Source organism: Triticum aestivum, chromosome 7A (genome assembly GCF_018294505.1).
Source record: "Triticum aestivum cultivar Chinese Spring chromosome 7A, IWGSC CS RefSeq v2.1, whole genome shotgun sequence".
Classification (NCBI taxonomy): domain Eukaryota; kingdom Viridiplantae; phylum Streptophyta; class Magnoliopsida; order Poales; family Poaceae; genus Triticum; species Triticum aestivum.
In genome coordinates this window covers 28,548,634-28,567,297 of record NC_057812.1, presented here as the reverse complement: position 1 = coordinate 28,567,297, position 18,664 = coordinate 28,548,634, and the positions used below count along the sequence as shown (strand labels likewise).

General features: G+C 44.7%; 1 long non-coding RNA gene across 1 annotated transcript; it reads right to left on the bottom strand.

The window, feature by feature from the left end:
- Positions 1 to 2,632: 2,632 nt before the first annotated feature.
- LOC123149337 (uncharacterized) lies at positions 2,633 to 3,127 on the bottom strand. The gene is made up of 3 exons (XR_006474602.1): positions 3,018 to 3,127; positions 2,824 to 2,944; positions 2,633 to 2,740 (listed from the first exon to the last, which is right to left on the bottom strand). It is a non-coding gene; the product is annotated as an uncharacterized lncRNA (long non-coding RNA).
- Between the last annotated feature and the right edge of the window lie 15,537 nt (positions 3,128 to 18,664).

Here is an 18,664-nt window from a genome sequence, read left to right as displayed (position 1 = left end):
GAGAAAGTTATGTCAAGTGGCTACAATAGAAAGAAAATGGCTGCACAAAATAAATATACACACCATTAGAAACTTGTGCACACCGCTGAGGCTACTCTCCACTGTAGTCTGCATAGATTTCCCCTAATCAACCATACTTTGTGCATGTCTTTTCATTAACTCGTTATGTTGGGCAATCCTTTTATCATGTTCTAGTCATTGGCGCTTTGACGAAGACGAAGAGCGTTTGATCTGCACCTCCCTAAGAGCCTCTTTACCCTCCACAACACCATTCAATAGTAGCCACTTTCCGTGCGGCTTCCCACCACCAGCTTCATAAAGGGCTTGTGGTTCAACAGGAGAATGCTTCCAATCATAGTCCTCACCATGCATGCTTACAACCTTCTCTTTGTACAAATCCTTTAGATGGCAAACAATATGCAAAGATGATTAAAAAATAATGTACCATAAAAAACATAAACTCAGTATCAAGTAATGGATGGATACTATACCAAGCATTCCGTGGCTTCAACGCTATTTAACGCATCAGGATTCTTTGGATCTTTTCCTCTATGTGTGTATATCCATGCCTCAATCTTAGATACCTCTCTTCCTTCTTTCTCAGACTAAGATAAGAAAAACTAAGTTACTATATAAAAAAACTTACTTAATTTATTCAAAAGTTAGGAGGGTACCAGTTTTTGGCAAACTGTTGTCAGGGAATTAGATCCACCTCTATGGGCCTTGTACTTAGAGTTGAGGCGATTATCATGATTTTTCTTAGATGTCGCAATCCATTTATCATCACACCATTCATCAACTAAGGCCTCCCAGGAAACAACAGTGCACCACCATGGTCTGACAGCCATGTACTCATGTTTTTCAAGATAATATCGTCCAGCAAATTTTTCTTTCAGTCTGCGATTCTCAAGTTTGTAATAATGGTCCCTTACGGCCTGTATGCGAGCATAGTATAGAACACTAGCCAAGAGTTGGTTGCAACACCTACAAATATGGAGCTTTGCACTTGTTTCATACTGAGCCTCATGCCTAAACCTCAGCTGCAATATAGGTTACAGAAAATAAATTGTTACTTATACTTACTACAGTAGTACACTTGTAAAAGAAATCAATTGTTACTTATATTTACGACAACAATACACTTCAAAAAGGAACCAGATCTGTTACCCAAAATTCTTCCTCGATTTCCTCAGCTTTTGGACGACCCCCATCACTGGGCTTTAGCTTATAGTGTTCCCAAGTTGATGCAAACACAAGTTTTCCTTTTTGCTCAACCAAACCAGGATGATGCGTCTTTAAAAGGATCGTTAGCACACCATTTGGCTTTCTCACAGTTTTTCTTAGAGTAGGTAATTCTAACCAGTGCCTAGGACAAGAAAATAGATATAAGTTTTAACACATCCCAAGGTATGTCATGTGGTATATAAAAAACACCTCAAGGTGTGCCAATCTATAATGCATGGATTAAATGATAACTCACGTGTCGCCGTAAGGTCTAATCAATGGACGTCCAGACTCATTTTCGATAGGTGGTGGAAGTTCTGCAGAACCTCTTAAGAATTTTGGAGGTGGAAGCCACTCATCATCATTTGTACCAGCTGACATTTCTGGCGATGCAACCATCTCTTGCCCTAGTGTAGCACTTGTAGTAGCACTGCTAGTAGAGGATGACCCCCTGCGGCGGCGGTGCGAAATTGTCATCCTGTAAAACTGAATCGAAATGCATTAGTAAGGTCCACAGAACACATAATTAAAATTACACATTTCTGAATTGGCACAAGTATAGCAGCAGAAAAATGTGCAAGACAAAGGGAAACAACTAGAGATAAATATAACCACAAGAGATAAAATTGTAAGTTCAACACAGAGGGAAACAACAGAAATCATCAATGTCCAGATTTAAAAGTACATGGAGGAAAATGTCCTCTCAAACAGAACAAGAAAACTATTAGGAATCATCAATGTCTTCATGAGATAATTGCATGTCCTCTCCATCTTCTGATTCTGCATCAGAGTTAGTTTCTTCCTCCTCAAATGGTGCTGAAATAGGCAGTTTAGCCTTTGGGGTTATTTCACTTTGTCGCTTCTTTATCGCTTCTAGCTCTTTTGGGTTAACAATTTCATCATTCTCGTTGATGGTAAGGTTATCCAGGCCGTCTCCAATATTTATGGAAATCTTGGAAACACCATCCAAAGCATCCTCTTGGTAGACGTCATCAACATTTGAAGGTGTTTCTTCAGCATTGTAGTCATCCAACGAGGGAATGGGCAAGCTTCCTGGAGGCCTGACCTTGTATGCAATCCACCACTTATTTAAATTTGGATCCGACTTGCATGCATATGGAAGATAATAAACTTGTGTTACTTGGCTAGCAAGCACAAATGGCTCATTTGCTGGATTGGTTGACTCATGTTTAACTTCCACCAATCCTATGTCATCTCGTCGTCGGACTCCATCAATCGGGTGGAACCAGCGACATTCAAACAATACAAGGCTAAAGTCCTCGTTTCCATCAAACTTCAGCTCTATTATGTCTTTTATAATGCCATAGTACTCTAGCTCTTCACCAACAGTGAGCACACCAGAGTTGACAGTGCTTAACCTTCTCTTTTTCTTTTCATAACTCTCTGAGCGAAACCTGTACCCATTTACTTCATAAATATCATAGGACTTCACTTTAAAGCGGCATCCTCTTGATAATCTCCGCAACTCATCAGGTACGCTAGTATGTTTGATGCACTATGATAAATAGTAAAAAAAAGTTTGTAAGCCATCAGTAGGAAATTATTATTAAGGAGATAGACAAAAGTGTGAGAGATTACATAATCTTTGAACCAATCCAGCAAGTTTGGCTTTCCATGACCGGCTCCATTAAGCCTCAAGTTTTCCAATTGCTTTGGAGTAGGTGGTTGAGGACGCCTCCACTGCTCATCTTCAAACTTCCTACAATGTTTTTATCCATAAGCACACACAATGATCTAAGCTGTGATATTTAACTAAAGCAAAGCACACTTACTGTACATATTCATCCATTTCTGGTAGGTTTGTTAACACATAAATCATGGCTTGCTTGTACTCCTCTGTTGTTAAAAGTCTGGGCACACCCCTTCCACTTTTCCATCCCCGTAGTTGAAACATGCCAAGGGTGCTTATAGAAGGCTGAACCTCTTGAGCATAACGGGTTGGCCGGTTTTGTGAGTTTGCAATGAGATTAGGTAGATACAGCGAGGTGAAGTGGGAGATTTCTTCCAGAAGATAGGCCTCCACAATTGATCCTTCAACACGTGCCTTATTAGTGACTTTCCTCCTAAGTTTCTTGATGAACCTGCATTAACATGATTATTAGATCAACATAATAAAAACAGACTGATAGAAACAACTGTATCTTAAAGCATGCACCTCTCATATCTATACATCCACCGGTATTGTACAGGGCCTCCAATTATTGCTTCATATGGGAGGTGCACCATTAGATGCTCCATTGAATTGAAAAATCCAGGTGGGAAAATCTTCTCAAGCTTGCATAATAAAACTGCAATGTTCTCTTCCCATTGAAGCATCTTCTCAGGATCAACTTCTTTCCCACAAAGTGATCTGTAGAAGAAGCTTAATTCAGCCAACACATTCCACACATCCTCATCAATGAAGCCCCGGAGCATTGCTGGTAACAAACGTTCCATTATAATGTGGAAGTCATGGCTTTTTAGTCCATTTATCTTCAGCTGGTCTAAACTAACCCCTCGCCTCAAGTTGGCTGCATATCCATCTGGGAATTTCAGATCCAGGAACCACTTCATAATCTCCCTTACTTGAGCTCTTGTCAAACAAAATGGTGCCCCCGGCTTCTCCCATTTTTCATTTGGCTTTGGGACAAGTTTAGCCTTTTTCTTTTACACAACAATGCTTGGTCAAGACGAGCTTTGGTGCTGTCCTTTGTCTTCTCATTGTCAAGAACTGTGTTCCAAATTGCTTCAGCAACATTTTTTTCATTGTGCATGACATCAATGTTATGCCTTATCAGAAGTTTCTTGAAGTATGGCAATTCCCACAAGACAGGAATATGTGTCCAGTTGTGTGTTGTTCCATATCCTTCAAATGACTGCGACTTCAAGTGGTTAATTCTTGCATCTACCTCCTCTCCGGTTAACCGACGAGGTGGTGGCTCAAGCACTTTAGTTCGCTTTATAAATGCATTTTCTTGCATTCGGAAAGGGTGACCAGGAGGCAGAAAACAACGATGACAGTCAAACCAACTATACTTATGTCCATTAGGTAACCATGTTGTATCGACATCATCCATGCATACTACACAAGCCATCCCGCCATGTGTACACCATCCAGCAAACATGCCATAAGCAGGATAGTCATGCATGGAAAAAAGGTAAGTAGCCTTCATACAGAATGGTTCCTTTGTTACACTGTCATAAGTATCTACACCAGCCCATAACTGCAACAGTTCGTCAACAGGAGGACGCATGAATACATTGATATTCTTACCCGGATGCTGTGGACCAGGGATTACCATAGTAAGGAAAATATTCTCCTCACTCATACACAGTGCGAGTGGGAGGTTCAACGGACTTACAAACACCGACCAACATGAATATTGTGATCCTCCAAACTTAAAAGGATTGAAACCATCAGTAGCTATTACAAGCCTCACATTTCTTGCATCTTTTGCAAACTCTGGAAACTCCCTATCAAAGTCCTTCCAAGCTTCAGCTTGAGATGGGTGGCCAATTATTCCTGCTGGGTATGAGCGTTCTCCTTCTTTGTGCCACCGCATGTGCTTCGCAAGCTCAGCCGACATATACATCCTCTGCAACCTTGCTGTGATAGGAAGGTAACGCATCACTTTGCGAGGTATGCGGCGATGTTTTATTTCTGAGCTTTCCCCCTCAACAACTTCATACCGACTTTCTCCACAAATATCACACTTCTCTTTCTTCTCATCTTGCTTTTCGTATAACATGCAATTATTGGTGCACACGTCAATCTTCACATATGGCATCTTAAGGACACCCAACATATTCTTGCACTCATAAAAGCTTGAAGGCATTTTATGCCCCTTTGGCAACACGTCCCCAAGTAGGCCTAGGATGCTATTCACACAATCTGCTGGTAAATTATGTTGTGATTTTATTCCCATTAGACGTGTGACAGCAGCTAGGCGAGAGACTTGAGTGTGATCATGAATAACCTCCTCTGCAGTACACAACATCTTGTAGAACTCCTTGGCATACACTAGTAGAAAACGGAGCTTTAAAACCGGTTTGTAAGGGCCTTTAGTGCCGGTTCCATAACCGGCACTAATTGGTGGGCACTAAAGGCCCCCCTTAGTACCGGTTCGGCACGAACCGGCGCTAAAGTGCCACCACGTGGCGTGAGCTCGCGCCCTGGTATGGGGGACCTTTAGTACCGGTTGGTGTTACCAACTGGTACTAAAGGTTTTTTTTGATTTTTTTGGATTTTTTTTTGATTTTTAATATTTCTGAATTATTTGGTGATTTAGTCTCTAATCACCTCTCTTAACTGCTTAAGTGTGGATAACTCATTCCAAATCATCTAACTTCCCGACCGGTCACCCATCCCTCTCACTACTCCAGCCCGAGCACGCTTAACTTTCGGGTTCTATTCTTCTTCGTTTCCAAGTCTGCACTTGTTGTTTTCCTGACAATAGTAAGATGCCAATCCTAGTAACCCTCAGGAGTTTAGCTTGAGCATGAAGTCACACATTTCACCGTTTGAGTTTAAAACTATTATTCTAAAAAACAGTAATTATTTAGTAACACTAATATTTCTTAAATAAGTTTGACCATAGTTTGACCATAGTTTGACCAGATTTGACCAAAATTCAAAAAAATGAAATAATTATTTAGTAACACTAATATTCTTGAGTAATTATGTAGTAACATTAATACTTCTTGAATAAGTAGTTTGACCAGATTTAACAATTTTTTTTTAAAAAACTAAAATTTGACCATATCTTTTTTTCCTTTTGGAATTTGAGGATTCTAAAAAATTGCAAACAGGCCATAGGCGGTCTCCATCGGATGCGGATTTTCGTGCTGATTTTTTTGATATATTATACGTTTTTTCCGACATCGTATGCAAAGTTATAGCCGTTTTACATTTTTCCTACACTTTTTACAAAACATGTCCAAATTTAAGTTTTCAAATTTTCCTAACTAGTAGATGTAGTAATATAACTATCTCTCGAAGGATTTTATTTTTTGAAGTTTTTATCATTTTCTTTTGATTTTTTTAGAATACAGGGGGGGGGGGGGGTAGAGTTTGAAAATTGCCCTATATTGCCGGCTTGTGTCACAAACCGGTATTATAGGTCAGACCCCTTTAGTACCGGTTCGTGGCACAAATCGGTACTAAAGGGCGCAAACCGGTACTAAAGGTTAGCCCTTTAGTACCGGTTTGTGCCACGAACTGGTACTAAAGGTGATCGTGGGGCCCCAGCCTGACCCTAGCCTGCCATCACCCCTTTAGTACCGGTTCGTGGCACGAACCGGTACTAAAGGTTCAACACGAACTGGCATTAATGCATAGTCATTCGAACCGGCACTAATGATACCATTAGTGCCGGCTCAAATTCAAACCGGCACTAATGTGCTTCACGTTTGACCCTTTTTCTACTAGTGATATGTTGTTGGCTCGCTCTCCACATCATCAAATGTGTTTCAGCCCCAATAATGTCAACCAGCATATCAACTAGCGGTTCATTACTAGTGTGAGTATCCTCTTTCATTCTGGTTGTACCAACTATTGGACGCTCGCCGTGCGATGTCCATCTGGTGTAATTTGGCATGAAACCATACTGACAAAGGTGCACTCTGACTAGTTGTTTCTTCCGCCTGACTCCATTACGACACTTTGTGCATGGGCACTTCACACCAAACCGGTCAGCATTAGGCATAATCTGAAAAGCATGGTCAAGAAATGCTGTTGTGTTGCGCACCCATTCTTCATAATGGTGCCCCTGTTCATTCCACCCACTGTACATCCAACTACGCTGTTCTTCTAGAGACATGGTTGAATAACTGGAAAAACTGGCAGCAGAGTGCAGGCGTCAAAGGACCAAAAGCCTTCGTTTTATTACATTAGAGAAGGTTAAAGCAATTGTTTTCGACATAAATATGTTAAGGACATATCAGATCTGAGTACTCTGCACATGCTATCAAATTAGCCTATATTTATATCTACCAATAGGTTCACTTTCCCTTATTTAACTATATGCAAAGATGCAAATCTTCATTTTTCTTAATCACAACACAGATAGACAATTTATTATCCACAAAATTGCAACCTGAGCCCTAAACTGTATATATGGGCGCATATAGAAAGTGAGGGAACATGGGCATGTGAGCTCACCTAACTGAACCTTGGTTCTGATTTCTGAACTTGAAGCACGCGTCTACAGCTGAGGCGGGTTGGTCTTGGTCGAGGAGGCAGGGTAGAATCCGTCCAGGGTTGCAAGGTCGGGCGAGGGTCGCGGCAACGGAGCCCTCCGCCTCCTCCGTCCGAAGCTGTCGAGGGAGGCAGGTCCGTCAAGGCCCCCGCCGCCGCCGACGGCCGCGGCGGCGGCAGCCGCGGGAGGTCAAGTCTGCAACGGCGACAGCGGCGCCCTACTGCAGTGGCTATGGCTTGAGCAGGGCACCGGCAGCAGGACGATGGATGAGCTGCGCCGCCGCTGTTTTGGGTCAGTGTGGCGGCGCTCTCAGCACAGCGGTGGGATTTGGGGGGAAACCCTTGGCGCGTGTATAGGGGAAATTTTGGTGCGTGTACATGGAAGGATTGGCGCGTACAACAAATTATGCGCACGCTCGCTAAAAAAAAATCTGACGGGCTCAATACTCGTGTAATACGACCAAATCTGCATGCATGTACACTAATTTTGGCCGTACTGAATTAGCATCTGCATTTTGGCCCTACTTAACTACTTTAAGCTATTTTTAATATCTAATCTTTAAAGAAATTATGCACTTATTTTCACTATTATATGTATATCTTTCCATCAAGTGTGTACAAAATAGATTGAAGAACTTATATTTTTCCAAAAAGGTGATCGATCAACCTATATTTCGCATTATTTTCGCATGTATTTTTTTCATGTAGATTATTATATATATTTTTTGTGTGTATATTTAAAATATAACTCTTAGGTATAAAACATATTTTGTAAATCAAGTGTGTGCAGATCTCCCTAGAGTTAAGACCAGAACCCTGGGGGTAGTTTACAGTGTTAGTAAGGGAATGGTGGGAACTGTAAGTGTTGTGGGCTCTTTCCCTACGGTTTCATTTCTTGACCCTAGGCATAGACCTTTCCTAAGGGTTCAGAAAGTAACCCCTAAGGAATGTTGCCAACGTGGCTCTAGTATGGACCCACACGGTGAATATCCCTTGGGTCTCGCAGCTAACCCTAAGGAAACAATACAATCCCTTGGGTTGTCAGTCCGCACCCTAGCAAAACTTTGTGTCCTCAGGATGCCCTTTCTAACTCTAAGGAATTATTTCAGCCCTAGGGCTATCTGCAGATTCTAGTAGTGCTTTGAGGGGAATTCGGCAAGGTGACCCTTTATCACCTTACCTCTTTTTGATTTGCGCTGAGGGTCTTTCTAGCATTTTGCAGTATGAAGAAGAAGTTGGTGGCATCAATGGGATAAGAGTGTGCAGGAATGCACCATCAGTTTCACACCTTTTATTTGCTGACGATTCTTTAATTCTCATGTGGGCAAATATGTTAAATGCAACTTCCTTACAGCAAGTGTTGGAGACTTATTGTGCAAATTCGGGACAGTGATGAAATATGCCAGGAGCTAAATATAACAAACCAGGCTCTCATAGATAAATATCTTGGATTACCCGCTATGGTAGGTGCAGACCGGAGTGATTGCTTTGAACACTTTTGTGAGAAGATTAAGAAAGTCTTAAAAGGGAGAAGCAACTCTCTAGGGGCGGGGGGGGGGGGGGGGGGCAAGGAAATCTTGTTAAAAGCAGTAGCTCAATCCATACCTGTGTTTGCCATGTCAGTTTTCTACCTGCCAAAAGGAGTATGTAAAGATATTATGGATGTCATTGCTCAATATTGGTGGGGAGATGATGAGGAAAATAAAAAATGCATTGGTTCTCGCGGTGGAAGCTTTATACACTACACCACGACACTCAAAGCAGCGTCAAACCATCTGTCGGCATAGGTCACCTAAGGCGACAGATTTAGTGCGGTAAAGAATTTTCCCGACAAAAATGAGCTGTCACCTATAGTCCTGCCAGGAAATGCCTTTACCGACAGATAAATCTACGCCGACACACATTATGACAACGCTGATGAGATCTATCCCGACAGACATTTCTACACCGTCAGATCATCTGACAATGTGCTATCCCGACAGATATAGAGATGCCCATTGTTATGCCGACAGTTAAGCTGTCAGTGTGATATGTCGACAGAAAGTGCGATGCCCAATACTTCTGCCGACACATTTGTTGCCACGGTTCTACATTTTAGCACTAATGCAAATACACCATATTTTTACATTAAATCACATTCATAATATTTCATTCATGTTCAGTACACAATGCATATACAAACAATTGCACTCCTATTCATCAAAAAATGTCATTCATTCATACCATACATTCATTCAACATATATAAAGATTCAATTGTTTTCTTCGCTCAAGTTAGCTACAACCATCAAGGAAATAAATAAGTTGACATACAGAGACAAGTTGCGAAATTTGATGGCTAAGATCCTAAGAGACCAAATGTTTGATCACATGACCACTACAAAATATTATGGAAGAGACCAAGTCTTCGATCACCAAGCCAACATCAACCTCCGTATGAACAAAAGGTGTCAACCATGCTATTTTCTGCCATTTGTCCCTGCAAAAGAATGTACTGCCTTGTTGGAAAAAGCACCAAATAGGCATAAAATGAAAAACCTTTACACACTCTATGGAGCCTTTGAAGAAACAATGGAACTCTATCACCGGGGCATGTCACCTTTGAAGAAACAATGGAGCTCTATCACTAGGTATAATAACAACATGAAGATAACTAATGTCTGAAGCAATAAGGGACATGGTCAATCTTGATGTGAAGTATCCAGTAGTTTCTGCATAAGGCAAAACAAATCTAGATGTAAGCTGAAACATATGCCAGCATATAAAGCATTAAAATGACAAATTAGTTTGTGATGTAAATAAGTAGCGTAGGATCTAAAATATATACCAGAATATATTAGCAATGCAAATAATAGAGCTGTCAGAATTACCAACAACTAGTAGTTGAAGTTTGGTAATAATACAATGGCATTCCTGACATGACCGGTGACCCTATTTTGGACGGTTAAATACGTAAATAGCAAGCAAACATGAAAGAAACAGGGAAAGTATCAATGCATTGTTTCTTTTGCTATATCATGTCTGAATAGAGATACTAATTTTTGGACAGCAAGCTTGAGGTGATCGCTGCTCCCAAACTGCCCAGTAAAAAAACCACAAATAAATACTCTCTGGAAAGCTTAAGATGTACACCACAACTACTTCTATTTGGAGACTAACTCAAAATTGAACGTGTACCAAAGAGATGTTTAACCCAAATCTTACTACACCATAACTATTATGAGGTGACTGAACTGCTAGTTGAAACTGCGACTAATGCTGGAGATGTTGTATCCTATCCACCCACTATGGCCAGAGTGTTGTAGTGGCCTAAACAAACTGGTACTGGTGTACTTCTGTTCTTATTGTAACTGGAGAATCCCCTACAAGTTTAACCGTGGCTACCTTGGCGAAAGCTCAGGCTATCTGCAAATATATAGTGGCTGACAAGTGGTCCGTCTTACCTTTTTTATTGTCTTGTTTTTTTAACTACCACCACTGCCTTGCTGATGGCTGCGAGGCAGCTGATGCACATGTCATTGGGGTGGCATGTGGGTCGCGTTGTGTGTAGTTCATGTGCACATGCCAGCTCACGCCAGATATATCACCTGGACTGAGGTGAACACAAAATATTCAAAGTTTAATTTATTAAAGCAACGAGAATTACTATGTTTTTGCTTCACGTACGGATGCGTATGCGTCCGCTTGCATCCCTACAAATAGATGGTTCCACCCTGCTACCACAAATAGTGCATAACCCAAGGGAACCTAAAATTGTACGTGAAGAATGTATCTATATAGCCAGGCAGGGCGGAGTGCACCTTTCTGTGTAGTATACTTAGGAGTGACACAAACAGGATGTGGTCTGGCTGAAACAGCAAAACTTTTAAACTGTCAGAATGTCTTATTTAGTTAACTAGAAAATTTTCAAGTTGTTAACCCTGAGCATTTTCCTGTCAGCAAGTTCAGTAGCTCGACTGAACAGTTATGTTGCAATTGAGAATGGAATATTTGCATATATAGAAGCTCCCTTCGTACCACTGAACATATAAGATGTAGTAGATTAGAAACAAACTTACTTATGTTTGCGGCTAGATCTTTATCTGTACTAGCTCGAAAAAACATGGCACAAAGGATATTCCAAAAGAATGTTGGGCAGGGAAACAAAATTCAGCTTTTTCCTGAGGCGACTACACAGGGTAGTTTTGCTAGCATTAGTTCCATACTTCCATGATAGTTGTTCCAGAAGTGCACAATGATGCTTTACTAGCCGGAAAAGAAATAACACTTTCTTAGTTCACTCACATAGTACTGAATTCAGAATCAAATTGGCAGCAGGCGTGCAGCATCAATATCAAAGTGCCATGTAGACTATTAGCATAAGCAGAATTTAGCTGCTATAGGTTTCACATACTAACAATTAATTAATTTGTATAAATTTCACATTTGGTTCTGTTGGTTAGTACACTTAGCTACAAAAGGTATGGTTGCTTTGAGAAGTAACAGAGGAACCTTACCATTGCCAACCATGGTATAAATATTTTGTCTGAAAACAATGAATGAACACTCTTTTTTCTATTACTGATCTAATTGTTGATAGAGAACACTGTATGCTAATATAATTAAGAAACCATCTGATTCATGTGCTTATAATGCATAATGCAATTAACTAGATGCATGTTACTTTCCAGTACGTATATGAACCACAATTCCTAGTATAGTCGTAGAGAGAACCACTCATTTTAGTCTAGTGACATGTACTTCCTTGGGACTGGATCCAGTTCGTGATATGTGGCGCATTTTGTGTTCTTGGTAAGAAAGCAGAAGACAGGGCATTGTTCTTCTAAATGGAGGAAACTAGCGCAACCTCACCCTTGCCAGTCTTGGCATGCCCAACCGGTCCGCGCAGTGTTCCAGCCATCTTAGGTGAATTCTTAACATCAAGAATGCTAATCTTTCTGGTTCTTCCTGCAAAGGGAAATAGGAAGACTGAGACCCAATCATTTCAAAGGTAGTAGTAATTAGTAAATACTAAAACTCTGAGACTGAATGCTGAATATAAATGTGATAAGAGACAGGCCTGAGAGGTTGAGCTCAGCTACAAGCATAGAGTCCACGAGCTTCAGAACATCCCCAGAAATAGTCAAACCTCATTAAAGTTGAGATCAATTGCAAAGTTCTACTTATGAGAAGGAAGCTAGCCTGAACTAAAATCAGTAGCATGTTTCTAGATAGGCACGTCACTCATGGAAGAGCAAGTGAAATATAATGCATCTCGCTGAATCCACAAAACACCCAGGCCAAGGCATGGTGCACAAATCTACTAATTGTCGTGCAGTCTTATAGAAACCATTCTCCGAAACAACACATGTTGCAGAATACATCCCAAATCAACAACAACAAAAACAACATTATAATAACATGATGGTACTAATTGAGAATGAAGAGTTGCAAAATAGCTAAGTGAATAAACAATGTAGACTGGACTAGAAGAATTATAGAAACATATAATAAGATAGTATGTAACACCGGTTAGTAAAATATATATACTTCAATCTGTCCTGAAATCAACTAAATACTTAATTTACCCTAATTATAAAACGAGAGATGGATGGTCTGAAATCTCCAATCTCAAACGAACTGACATGATCTTGTTCAGTTCATCGTTGAGCCAACAAGAATCATGGGCAATCACATTCATGGAGAAACAAGAAATAATCTATTAAGCAGAAAGGGGAGAGGGGAGCCCTGCCGATGGTGGAAGTGGGATGGCGGGGCGGAACCCCTAGATGCAGAGGGTTGGGTGGCTCCTCGGTTGCGGACGGCGTCACCCTGGGTTGGATCGAACCTTCAGGTGGCACTGCCGGTAGTCAGAGAAGCAGAGGCGTGAGCACATCGGCCTGAATCTTACCTACAGCGACCTGGATCTTGAGGAAGTACGGCGGGGCTGCTCAGCGGCGGTCGACTCCATGCTGGCGGTTGGCGGCGCGGCTCCTCGACGGCGGCCGACTTGACTCCTTGCTGCGGGCGGAGGAGGGGCTCCACTGCAGACGATGAGGCGGCACCTTGGGCTTGGACCGTGGGGAAGAACCATGTGGTAGAAGGAAGCTTCGGGAGGCGCCACCGTGTGACGACCGAGGAACCCTGGGGAGAGGAGGAAAAGAGGATGAGAGAATCCAGATCGTATTTCATTTCCTTTTTTTTCGAGGGGTAAAGCAAATTTTATTGCTCAAAAACCACAGAGAGTGGGATACAAGACCGGTCATGGGGATCGCCAAGCTAAACATGGCATCCCAAACCCCTTCTAATGGAGTATTTTGCTAGACTGTGTGCTTCATAATTTACAGCACGACTCTCAAAAAAAAAAGAACATTGAAAAAAAGTAGACCTAAGATTGATTTCAGCCACAATGGCTCCATACTTTCCCCTGCTGCCTGAATTAATATCAACAACAACTTGCTTGCAGTCGGAGGCAACTATGAAGTTGTTTATGAGTAAATCCTCTGCAAGACATATTGCTTCTCCGCAGGCCACCGCTTCCAATGACGCTGGGTCATCCACGCCTTCCAGAACAAGAGCTGAGCTCCCAAGATAATTTCCACTCGAGTCACGGCACACCGCAGCGGCTGAACCGCCCCTTCCTGGCCTGACTGCTGCATCAACATGTATTTTAGCAAAACTCGTATTTCATTTCCTGCCTCTCTCGTTTGCAGCCACCGCTTAAGTACAAGTCCACCCACACACACGCTGGCCACAAGCGGCCCATTACATCCACTGGGCTTTGGCCCATACACTCTCATCCCCTATCTAGTCCACTGATGTACTCACATCAGGTGTGACATTCGCCCCTCCTTGAGCGGAAGCGCTGTCTTCATCCCAACAAGGAGCCGTTGGGTAACGGTGACGCAGCACGGAGTAATCTTCCCAGGTTGCAGAGTCTGGCGACAATGAGGACCATTGGACTTGAACCTGCAGCACCGAGGAGTTACCTTTCTTGACGAGGCGACGGGCGAGGATGGTAACTGGCTGCAATGGAGCAGCAGTGAGGTCTGGAGTGCGTGGTAGCTCGGAGAAGACTGGAGAGTAATCTGGTGTCAACGGCTTTAGCTGGGATACATGAAAAACCGGGTGAATGCAGCTGTCCTCTGGAAGTGCCAACTTGTACGCCATGGTGCCGATGCGCTGCTCGACGGTGAATGGCCCAAAGAACTTGTATGCCAACTTGGGGCAGGGGCGGTTGGCGACAGTTGATTGAGTGTAGGGTTGTAGCTTGAGCAGAACCTGTTCTCCCACTTGAAAGGAACGCTCAAAGCGGTGCTTGTCAGCCTTCTGCTTGCACCGATTCTGCGCGCGTGAGAGATGGGCACGCAGCCTTGTGTGGTGCATCGCCCAGTCGAACTCTAGTCCTGCATCTTCAGGTAAGTTGGTGGCCAAGGTAGGCAAACCTCCCAGGTTTGGTTCCTGTCCATACAATGCTTGAAATGGTGAAGTGTTGAGGGAGGAGTGGTAGGTTGTGTTATACTAGAACTCCGCGGTTGACAGCTACTTGCGCCATTGCTTGGGTGTCTCGTGGACAGCACAATGAAGATACATTTCAAGGCACTGTTTCACCCGCTCACTTTGCCCATCGGTCTGAGGATGGTAGGCCGTGGAGTAACTCAATTTTGTACCAGCAGCATCAAGTATTGCCCGCCACATTTTACTGGTGAAGACACTATCTCTGTCAGAGACGATGGAATGGGGCACTCCGTGCAACTTGATGATGTTGTCCCAGAAGGCACGCGCGACGGTAGTAGCGGTGTATGGGTGACGAAGTGGCACAAAGTGCGCATACTTGGTGAACCGGTCGACGACGACCATGATCACCTCGTATCCGTCGGATGTCGGCAATCCGTCGATGAAATCCATTGTCAAATCCTTCCATGGCTGAGTGGGTATTGGTAGTGGCTGAAGCAGACCCGGCGTCTGAATATGTTCAGACTTCGCATGTTGACAGACTGTACACTGTCTCACGAAATCTTCCACGGCCGGTTTGAGACCACGCCATGTGAATTGTTTCTTGAGGCGTTGATAAGTGGCCGTGGCTCCTGAATGTCCTCCCACCGTGCTCGCGTGAAACACACTGATCAGCTTGGTCTGAAGGGCAGTGTTCGCTCCGATCCAGAGTCTGCCATAATGGCGAATCACCCCTTGGTGTAGCTCGTAACCTTGGTCATCTGGACTGCACAGGGCCAACCGCTGCAGCATGGCTTGCGCGTCGGGATCTGTCTCATAAGAGTTAGCAACCGCTTGGAGCCATTGGGGCTGGCAGATGGACAGTGCTTCGACATACAGTAAGTGGCCGACGCGGGACAAGGCATCAGCCGCGCCGTTGTCTTGGCCCCGGCGATATCTGAAGGAGAACTGTAACCCCACCATTTTTGACATAGCCATGCGCTAAAGCTCTGTTTCCAACTATTGATCTCCCAAACTGCACAAACTTTTGTGATCAGTGATAATGACGAAGGGGGCTCTCTGCAGATAGGCACGCCATTTGTCAACGGCCATGATGACAGCGAGAAACTCTTTCTCGTAGATGGACAGACGCTGATTGCGGACCCCCAATGCTTTGCTGAGGTATGCCACTAGGTGACCATCTTGGACCAGCACCGCGCCCACTCCAGTGTCGCAAGCATCCGTTTCGATGGAAAACGGGCGTGAAAAATCCGGTAGTGCCAAGACCGGGATACTGACCATAGCTTGCTTGAGGAGGTCGAAGGCGACCTGGGCTTGTTCAGACCAGAGAAATCCCTTCTTAGTGAGCAGCTGCATGAGTGGCTTGGCGATGATCCCGTATCTTGGAACGAGCTTGCGATAGTACCCAGTGAGACCGAGGAATCCCCGCAGCTCCGTGGCATTCGATGCGAGGCTGGGCAAATGAGCACTTGGATTCCTTGGCGTATAGTTGATGTTGTCGCAAGAGAGTCAACACCGTGCGCAAATGCTCGACATGTTCCTGCAATGTATGACTGAACACCAGAATGTCATCCAGAAAACTTATGACATACTTACGGTACGGTCCAGAGAGGAGAGCATTCATGAGGCATTGGAATGTTGGAGGTCCATTTGTGACTCCGAACGGCATCACGCGGAACTCGAAGTGCCCGTGATGAGTTTTGAAGGCCGTCTTTGCTTCATCACCCACCCGCATGCGGATCTGATGATAACCTGAACGCAAATCGATATTGGAGAAGAATGCCGCACCCGCCAATTCATCCAGTAACTCGTCGATAACCGGAAGGGGAAATTTGTTCTTGATAGTGACTGCGTTCAATCTTCAATAATCCATGCAGAATCGCCAGGATCCATCCTTTTTCTTGACCAACAGGACCGGCGCAGCAAACGGGCTCATGCTATGGGTGATGAGGCCCTTGCGGAGCATTTCAGCAACCTGTCGCTCGATCTCATCTTTTTGCAGTGGCGAATACCGGTATGGTCTGCAGTTGACTGGTGTTGTGCCCGGTTCCAGAGTGATGGCGTGATCATATTATCGACGAGGAAGTAATGTTTTTGGCTCCTCGAAGACATCACGAAAGTCTGTCAGTATCCGTTGGATGATCGGGGGAATAGGTTCTTCTTGAGGTGATGCAGGGCCTGAATTTCCAACAGAGCCGCGCCCCAGATTTCGTTGGCCTCCTGCAGTTGCCAAAGCATAGCAGCATCCATTGCCGCTAGCGTAGGCTGCTCCTCCATGCGCACACCGAACAGTTGTACCGTGGTTCCCTCCTTGACGAACTCCATCGATTTCAGATTCCAATCACATTTCATTGGGCTATACTGAGCAAGCCAGTCGACTCCCAGTACGGCATCATACATGCCCAACTCCAACAGGCACATATCAGTGGCAAAGTCATGACCCTGAATGGTCCAGCGGAATTGGGGTGCCATAGCTATGCAGGTTAACCATTGGCTATTGGTGACGCGAACGGCCACTGCCGGCATCTTGGTTGTCGAAGTCGCCACCCGCTCAGAAAAGCCGTGCTGACGAAACTGTGTGTACTGCCGGAGTCGACGAGTAACAACATTGTCTGTCCGCCCACAGTAGCGCGAAGTCTGATGGTTTCTGCTACTTCCGTGCCCTCTGCAGCGTGCGCTGACAGTAGGCAGCACGCGGCGTCAGCCACCGCTGGTTCATCTAACAGCTCCAGGGCACGCACTGCATCATCTGACAGAACCTCTCCATATTCCCCAACCTCAATGGTAAGTAGCTGAGCTGATCGCTTACACTGATGCTCTCTAGAGTACTTCTCGCCACAGCGGAAACATAGGCCATGCTGGCGCCTATAATCCCGTAACTGCCACTCTCTGCCGAAGTCATCTGCCGCTTGTTTGGTTGCGGCGATTGGTTTGGGTGGGTTCCCCACTGGCACAACGGTTGCAGCTGCCGGTGAGCGTCCTGGAGATGGTGCAGAGTGGGGCAGTGGAGGTGGTCGACCTGCTGGCAATGGTCGTGACTTGGGGTGCAGATTTGCGAACTCCTCCTCCTGAATTCTTGCAAAAGCTGTGGCACGGGTCATGCTGTTGGGTGCTTGAAGGCGTACGGCAGCGCGCAGCTCATCCTTAAGGCCCAGCAGAAATTGTGTGACAAAAATTTTTGGACTCAAGGTTGCATCCAGAGCCAGCAAATTGTACATGAGAACCTCAAATTGCTGCCTGTACTCCATCACGCTGCCAGTCTGCCGCAATTGCAAGAGGTTGTGCATCAGGGACTCAAACTCGTCCGGTCCAAACTCCTCCTCAACCGCGTGCCTGAACATATCCCAACGGAGAACCGGATGTTGTTGCCGAAACGCGCGTAACTAGAGTGCAGCGTGCCCTTCCACATAGAGCGCTGCGGTGGTCACCCAACTGTGCTTCGGCACGCGGTAGAGCTCAAAATATGCCAGGCAACGATCCAGCCAGACGCGCGGGTACTCCCCATCGAAGCGAGGGAAGTTGTGTTTCGGTCGCTTGGTGAAGTAATCCTCGCGCGGTTGTTGGTGATGAGCGCGCTCTGGTGGTGGCAACTGCTCTGGTACTGGAAGCAGCGGCGGTCCGTCGTTGATCAGACAGGCGCGCGGCTGGCCGCCAGTCAGCGCATGCGGCTATGGCAGCGCGTTCGGAGGTGGAGCGACACGCGGCTCCGGTGGCGGCGGCGGCGGTGGTGGTGGCACAGTCGTGGTCGGGTTGTCGACGTCGGATCTGGCGGAGAGGGCCGACGAGGGCGAAGAGGAGGCCCCCTTCCACA